Source organism: Mus caroli, chromosome 7, assembly GCF_900094665.2.
Source record: "Mus caroli chromosome 7, CAROLI_EIJ_v1.1, whole genome shotgun sequence".
In the NCBI taxonomy this organism is placed as follows: domain Eukaryota; kingdom Metazoa; phylum Chordata; class Mammalia; order Rodentia; family Muridae; genus Mus; species Mus caroli.
The window spans coordinates 83,556,398-83,564,263 of record NC_034576.1 but is presented as its reverse complement, the minus strand read 5'-3'; the positions used below and the strand labels follow the sequence as shown (position 1 = coordinate 83,564,263).

Sequence of the window (7,866 nt, the reverse complement as noted above, 5' to 3'; positions counted from 1 at the left end):
TTTGTAGACCAGGCTGGCCTCGAACTCAGAAATCCACCTGCCTCTGCCTCCCGAGTGCTGGGATTAAAGGCGTGCGCCACCACGCCCGGCTGAAAAACCTTTTTTAACCATTCAGAATGTTCCTATTTTTATTAAAAAAAAAAGGAAAGTTAAACAAACATGCATACAAAATAGAGATATAGATAAAATATCTAATGCAAATATCAAAAGGGTTGGGAAATGAAACTCAGTGGTAAAGCACTTGTTTATCATACATATAGGATCTAGGTTCAATCCACAACACAGCAAATAACAACAAACAAATAACAAATAATAAACTGGGTGTGGTGGCCCAAGCCTGTAATTCTAGCACTTGAGCATTTGGGAGGCAGGAGGATTAGTTCAAGGCTAGCCTGTTCTACAAAGTAAGTTTCAGGACAGTCAGGGCTACACAGAAAAACTTCTTGAAAAAAGCTAATTAAAAAAACAGATAATAGACAGAAGTTAGATAGTTCTGAATATAGGATTTATCAGCAAGCTTAATTTCCCTTGTATTCCATCTACATATCTCATTTTTTGGGGGTGTGGGGGGGTTCGAGACAGGGTTTCTCTGTGTAGCCCTGGCTGTCCTGGAACTCACTTTGTAGACCAGGCTGGCCTCGAACTCAGAAATCTGCCTTCCTCTGCCTCCCAAGTGCTAGGATTAAAGGCGTGCGCCACCACCGCCTGGCCTCGTTTTTTACATGTATATTTAATTTTAGAGATTTTTTTTACAAAGATTTCATTTTAAGCAAGTGTGATGTATGTATGGTCATATGTCTAAGTGTAGGTGTGTGCACCTGAGTTCAGGTACCTGGAAGAGCCCATCGGAGCTGCTGAAGCTGGAGTTACAGGTGCTGTGAGTCTCCTCATCTCATATGGACAAGGAAACTGAACTCAGGGCCTCCACTAAAACAGTACGTGTTAACTGCTGAGCCCTCTCTGTAGCTCCAATTTTTACAGTTTTAAAAAGAAAAAAATTCTACAGCCTTTGTTACTTCCTGAACAACTCCAACGAATATGCCCATACTGCTACATAGCCCCAACTACCCACCATGCAGAGCCTGCATAGACTTTCTGTTAGCCTAGTTAGAAGAACCTCTCTTAGCGTATTTCCTTTCTTTCTAAAATTTAATTATTTATTTTTCTTTTTTTTTGTCTAAGAAAAGATCTCTCATGTCAGCTAGGATAGCCTCAAACTTAGTATCACCCAGAAGTTGTCAATATTTCATTTTTTAAAAGTTATTCTTCCTCTTTCTTAAGTTTCATAAGTGTAGGATCCCATCCAAATACTACAGCACTGTTCACTCTATCAATAATTATTATCAACTATATAGAACAGTGCTTGAAGGAGGGCTAACAGAGAAAGATGGTTCGTGTCCATGAAGCCTGAGAAAAGCAAATGGGAATTGAGGAGGGAGTTTATTAGCTGCCCCAGCCCTGAGCAGAAAGGGGAAGCAAGCTGGGAACGCTGGCCAGAGGACAGAAACATCTGTCACTCTACAGTTCCATTTTCATAGTCAGTGAAGAGTTCAGTTTACTCACCAGTCTCCTCCACGTTTTCTTAATGAGTCAGTTTCCCTGACTTGAATCAGCTGAAAATCTTACTAAACTCAAGTTCTGGTCTCAAAGCTAGAGCAGATACTGAAGCCCAGGGTTCCAAAAAGACAAAGCTGCCCCAGGCTGACAGAGATCCTTGCTCTCCAGCTACAATACCAATCATGGAATGCATGTGCTGTATCTAATATTCTCTGACACTTCACCATAGCTTGCAAATAAAATACAAACTTCTTAACCTGTCTCTCATATAGGCCTGTTTCCCAGCCTTATCTCCACGCAATGTGGTCTCTATAGCTGCAAGCTTTCATGTTCAGGGCTCTTTTCCTAGAATGTCCTTCACAGTCTTACTAACCTTTAAAACTCTTATTCCTCCTCCAAAACCCAGTTCAGAAGTCACCTCTTCTGTGAAGCCTTCTCTTTCCCTCCCACCCACCGGCATTTTTAGAACCTCCTGTATCCCAGGCTAGCTTCAAAGGCTGAGCTACTGATCTTCCTTCCTCTACCCTCCAGGTGCTAGTATTATAGGCCTGGACTACCACAAGTTGTTCCCAACAGCTCATTAACCACCACTGTATCAGAGAATTTAAACAGAAATCCTAATTCACTGTTAAAATCATTGACTTTTCTTAGCTACTCTACTGAAAAATAAATAGTGTCTAACAGTTGTCACCTTGTAAGTTCTATCATAGCATCAGAGCAGAGTGAGAGTCAGTGTTAAATGACTGATCTCGGTGGTTAAGAGTACTGCGTTCAACTCCCAGCAACCACATGGTGGCTCACAACCATCCGTAATGAGATCAGATGCCCTCTTCTGCTATGTCGGAAGACACCAACAATATACTCATATACATACAGTAAATAAATCTTTAAAAAAAACTAAATAAAGTAGGTTTTAAAACAATAATTGATCTTATGGAGCACAGCATTGGCATCAAGAGAAAAGGGAGCTCGTTACACAAAATTCACTTATCACAAGGTGTGGCGTGGCGGTGCTCAACTTTAATCACAGCACTTGGGAGGCAGAGGCCAGCCATACACCAAGGAACCCTGTCTCAAAACAAAACAAAACTGATTTATCTATTTAATCTTTTCCAATATCGCTAAGAATTGGTATCTTATTAGTTATGGGAACTAATATTTGAACAAGTGCATTCTATAGCTCAATTTGATCTGCATAACTCTGTGAAATACATACTTGCATTGAAGATGAAGAAACTGGGGCATAGGAAGGTTAGATGGTTTAAGCCTATAGTTAACAAGTGTCAGGAGTAAAGTGGAAAGTCCTAGTGTTGGAGATGGCTCAGTGGGTAAGAGCACTGACTGCTCTTCCAAAGGACCCGGGTTTAATTCCCAGCACCCACATGGCAGCTCACAACATATCTTTTAACTTCAAGATTTGACATCTTCACACAGACATACACACAAGTAAAACACTAGTGCACCTAAAATAAAAATAAATTTTAAAAGAAGTAAAGTCCTGTAGTGTGACTCCAAAGCCAGAGAGCACTGGAATCAGGTGGGCCAGGTTTAAACTCAGCCATGTTACAATTGCACTGTGGACACAGCACCTCACCCTCTGAGCTTGTTTCCTAGTAAAATGGACATGAGAACCTTGTCTTCTAGGGTGTAGAGTAGTAAGGTAATATACACAAAAACCATCCGCATGGGTTCTTCCACACAGCAGACACTCAGAAATGCTACCTCATTTTCCCTTCCTAAAAGCTGTAAAGACCTTACAGAGGACAGGATGTCCCCTATACTTGAGCTGTTAAACAGAGAAGAAATCCTGGCCTTATCTAAGTCAGAGCAGAGCTGGGGCCAGAGGCCTTATAAAATGCAAATACTCCTAATTACCCTAAGCTACACTTCAAACTAAAGAGGGAAACCGTTCCCCTACACCACAGGCCTGGGTGATCAGACAGGCCCAGCTCTCCACAGACCTTTATCTCCCCTCTCCCCTCTCTTTCTTCCTCTAGCCTCACGAACCTCTTTCACTTCCTCCAAGTTGCCAAACTGAGTGCTGCTCCCCACATGGTTAACGCTTAAGCCTTCTCTGGGTCATATGGTGCTCCTTCAGGGAAGGCTTCCCTGAGCCCCCAATTCAAATTATTCTCTTTCCTCACCTTTTTTCCCCCTTGAACTCATCAGAGTTTATAAATTTGATGTTGCCATTTCCTTCAGAGTATTGTTCTAAAAATTCATCTGGGGCTAGGACTCAGAGGAGGGGCAGAGTCTGTGCTTAGCAAGAGGGTAGTAAGTAAGGCTGGAGGACTGACTTCCCCCACTGCAAAAACAAACCACCAACCTGCAACACACACACACACACACAAACAGAGAGAGACAGAGAGACAGAGAGACAGAGAGAGAGAGAGAGAGAGAGAGAGAGAGAGAGAGAGAGAGAGCGCTGGCTCACACATAGAGCCCTTCTTAGGGCCTCTGCCATTGTAATATTAACTAAATCCTCACTGAGCCTAAGAGCCATGGTTATCCCAGCATTCAAGAGGCTGAGGCAGGAAGATGTAGATAGGCCAGTCAGGAAGATATAGTTAAATGGTATATACAAAGAATAAAACAAAAAACTGCCACCTCCCTTTGCCTCAGATTCAACTCTCTTTCTTTTCCCCTTCCCCGTTAGTATCTGGCTCTTTGTAACACACTCCGGGTTTACTAGACCCTGTCCTTACTGTCTTCCCACATGTTAGAAGGAAAGCTGTACAAGGACAGTTAGTTTTCATTGCTCGCCACATGGAAAACATGTATTTGTTGACAAATATTTTCTTATTTCTGGACTTTGTCTCTAGGCCAAGATCTCCCACACTAAAGTGGAGGTATCTTTCTGGTTGACACAGTATCTCCAAAACCTAGTTCTGTCATGGCACATACTACAAATACTCAGAAAAAAATAATGTTTTTTTAGGCATGGTTGCCTGAAGTCCCAACTACTGGGGAGGTTTAAGACCGGAGCTTGGTGGCCAACCTGGTTAAAAGTGGAGATGGGGGGAGGGGTGATGAACCAAAGCCATCTTCAGTGGAGCTGTAGAAATGGTCCAAAAAACAAAAACAAAGAAAAAGCACCAGGCTCCTTTCTCTTTCCCACTGTAATGTACCTGTCAGTTTAGCAAATAGACTTCTGAAGTCCCACTCAGCACCCATCAGGCCAAGCACATTGTGTGCTCAGCCGGTGTACACCTGACACAAGCACACTCTAGATCCTACACGAGCACAGGCCACGGGCAAACCCTGGTCCAAACCCATTTTACCCACCGGAGTCCCACTCTCCTAAAGCAGAAACTATCTAAGCTTGTCCTGGCTACAAAGCATGCTCCCTGGGTGGGCCTGTAGGTTGTTCCAACCCTGGACTTTTAATGTCACCTCTGGTCTGCTCGTAAAAATAGTTAAAAAAAAAAAAAAAAAATCCCTGACCACCTCCAATAATCTTAGGTTCTCAAGAGCAGGCATACCTAAGGTCATACGGACCCCTCCCCCTCACAAAAGCTGCTTCAAGGCCAGGAGGCCATCTGTCCAGCAGACGCTCTCCTGTCCTCCCCCTCCCCGGGTCACACGGAGCCTTTCCACCCCTAGCCCCTCGGTTGGCAGGAAGAGTCCCCGCAGAGAAATCAATTCAAGCCTGATCAACAGGCCTGGTCACCCCCCTAAGCACCCCAACTCTGGAGGAGGAAGACCTGTCTGCCCCGGGAGAAGGATCCCCCGGGGTTAGAACTTGGGCGAGGCTGAGGGGGAGACTGAGGGGCGCCGAGGAGGGCCGATGTTCTAAGCGTCTGCCCGGTGACGGCGCCAGGTCCTCGCGCGGCGGGGACCGTGGAGCTGACAGGGCGTCCCAGCCTGGTGAAGTGCACCGTTATCCCTGCCCGGGCCGGGGGCTCGGCGGGCGGCCGCCTGTCGCGCGCGGGACGACAGCGGAGTGCCCGGGCCGCCCCGGATCGGCGGGCGGCGGCGGCGGAAGGGGTCCGGGCCGGGGGCGGGGTAGGGTGGTGGCCAGGGCCCGCCTGGCGGCGATCGGGGGAAGTGGCTGCCGCCTGGGGCGGCGGGCAGGGTCCACCAGGCTGCAGGGCCGGGCCGCGGCGCCGGCAGAGCCCGCTCCTCTCAGACTCCCCTGCCCGAGCTGGAGCGGCCCGGATGGTGGCCTCGCCCCGTCCAGGCGGCGGGGGGCGCTTACCTGGCGGCGGCGGCGACGGCGGCAGCGACAGGCCCCGGGCTCGGCCGCGCGCGTCCCCAGCGCCGGCTGCGGGAGCCACAACATGGCGACGGCGGTGGCGGGCGGGGCTGCGGCTCCGGGGGCGGAGCGGGGGCGGGAGCCCGGCTGGCGGCGGGACCTGGCTGAGGCCGCGGGTGGGAAGGGCGGGCGGAAGGCGACTGGAGCCTGGGCACCGGCCAGGGCGGTGCGGCTATGGAGCTGCCCCGGCCCGGTCCGGCCCGGCCCGGCCCCGCGCCTTCCGCCTCCCTCCCGCCTCAGGCTGGCGCGACCCTGGCTACGCTGACTCCGGGGAGGGGCGGGGCGGGGACGGCGCAGGCAGGACCGGGACTCCGACCTGGGCTGGCTCCCGCCGCCCTTGGCGCGGCCTCTCCCGACCGCCGGCGCCCGGGAAGCTCGGACGCGCCTCTGAGGCCTCGGTGCGGCCCAGGCCGCCTGCCCGAGGGACGCGTTGTACCTTCGCGGCTATAGGCCGACCGGACGCCGAGCGCCTCAAGAGCTCGGAAGAAGTCGTCTTCGCGGAAAGTTGGGCGAGCCGGGCCTAGGCAGCACTGCTAAGTGAAAGGAAGCAGGAGGGCAGTGGGCCTGGGCACTCAGGTGCGCCTTAAATGGCTACTCGTCGCAGGATGGAAGGACATGCTTGCCGGCGCGGGGCGCTCAGACGTGTTACCTCTGGGGGAGCCTAGGGACGCTCGGAGAGTGGAATGGAGGTGGAGGGGTGGGGGTGGAGGGAGCTGATAACCTCTCAGGGTGGACTGGCAATTCGCGGGCTCATCAGGGAGGCTGTGACTCCAGGGCAAGAACTCGGAGAGGCGGCCGACAAAAAAAAAAAAAAATGACCAAGTTGACCCGCAGGACTTTCCAAGAACCTGGAGTCCCTTGGGGACGCGATAGTAAGGCAGCAGGGTCAGACGGTGGGAACTGGCAGGCCAGTTCTGCCAGGTAGGATTGCTAAGCATGATCAAATCCCTCCCGAAGAAACCAGGAAAGAGCCCACACTTGGCAAAAGGGCCAGAGCTGACATTCAGCTGAGTCTGCTGTGTGCCAGGACCCGACGGAACCCAACACCTGCATGAGGAGTGCAGTAGTGATGGCGTGAAGGCAGTTAAGAGAAATTTTTCTTTCCAGAAGTTTGGCAGGGAGAGGGAAGGGAAACTAGCCTCCGTCTTAAGGAGGAGTAAAAAGAAAGGTTGTTTCGTTTGTTCCAGGTTGAGAGAGAGAGCGAGAGCTCAAGGAGCCAAAAACAGAGTCATTTATAGTTTATATCCCAGAAAGATGGGAAATGGGGAGGAGGAAGTCCAAGGAAAAGGCGTGTTGTCCAACAAGATTCAAAAGATGAATAAAGATAGAAATATTTGTCCCGTGCGGTAGTGCATGTGTGTAATCCCAGCTCTTGGGAGAATGAGGCAAGAAGATTTTGAGTTCAAGAGCAGCTGGGGTTACACATTGAAAGACCGCCTTAAAAAACAAGAAAGAAAGGATTTTGTTTATCTGAGGCAGGTTTTCTCTATGTGTAGCTCTGGCTGTCCTAGGACTTGCTCTGTAGACCAAATTACCTTCCAACTCCAGAGACCCACTACCTCTGCTTTTGTGGTGCTGGGATAGTAGATGTGCACCACTATGCCTGGCAGGACTTTTTATTTATTGTAAGTTGGGGAGGCATACATGTTTCCACAGATGAGCTACCAGGATAACCCTAGATGGTATCCATAAACAGCTAAATTCTCTGTCTTTAAACTCTGGCTACGGTTGGTTCAAAACCCCATACTATGGTGGCATGAATCCCTGTAATCTCAGCATTCTACTCCTGAAGGTGGGATAATCAGGATTTTAACGCTCATCTTGGTTTTATGTATATATCCACCTTGAGACCAGCTTGAGCTGCAGGAGGCCTTGTCCCACCGCCACCTCCCAAAAACACAAGAACAAAACCTGTACCACTTAATAGAGAAAATGGCACACTCAGCAAAGCTGATATCTGTAGAAGTTTCTGAGGCACTTTTTTCCCCCTAAATATCTGTAGTCCCAACTTGTTTGTTTTGTGTGCATTCCTGTGTGTGAGTGGAGGTCAGACT

General features: G+C 49.3%; 1 protein-coding gene across 3 annotated transcripts in view; it reads right to left on the bottom strand.

Annotated features, from left to right (window-relative positions):
• Window positions 1-5,842, bottom strand: part of Znf592 (zinc finger protein 592) — a 53,249-nt gene extending 47,407 nt beyond the window's left edge. Inside the window, exon 1 of one of the 3 annotated variants that reach the window (XM_021166475.1) lies at window positions 5,756-5,842. The gene's annotated coding sequence lies outside the window, so the exon portion shown is untranslated. Of the gene's footprint in view, window positions 1-1,563; window positions 2,349-3,701; window positions 3,913-5,755 lie in introns of those variants that run through there. The other 2 variants (XM_029479362.1, XM_029479364.1) reach the window with 2 other exon arrangements.
• Between the last annotated feature and the right edge of the window lie 2,024 nt (window positions 5,843-7,866).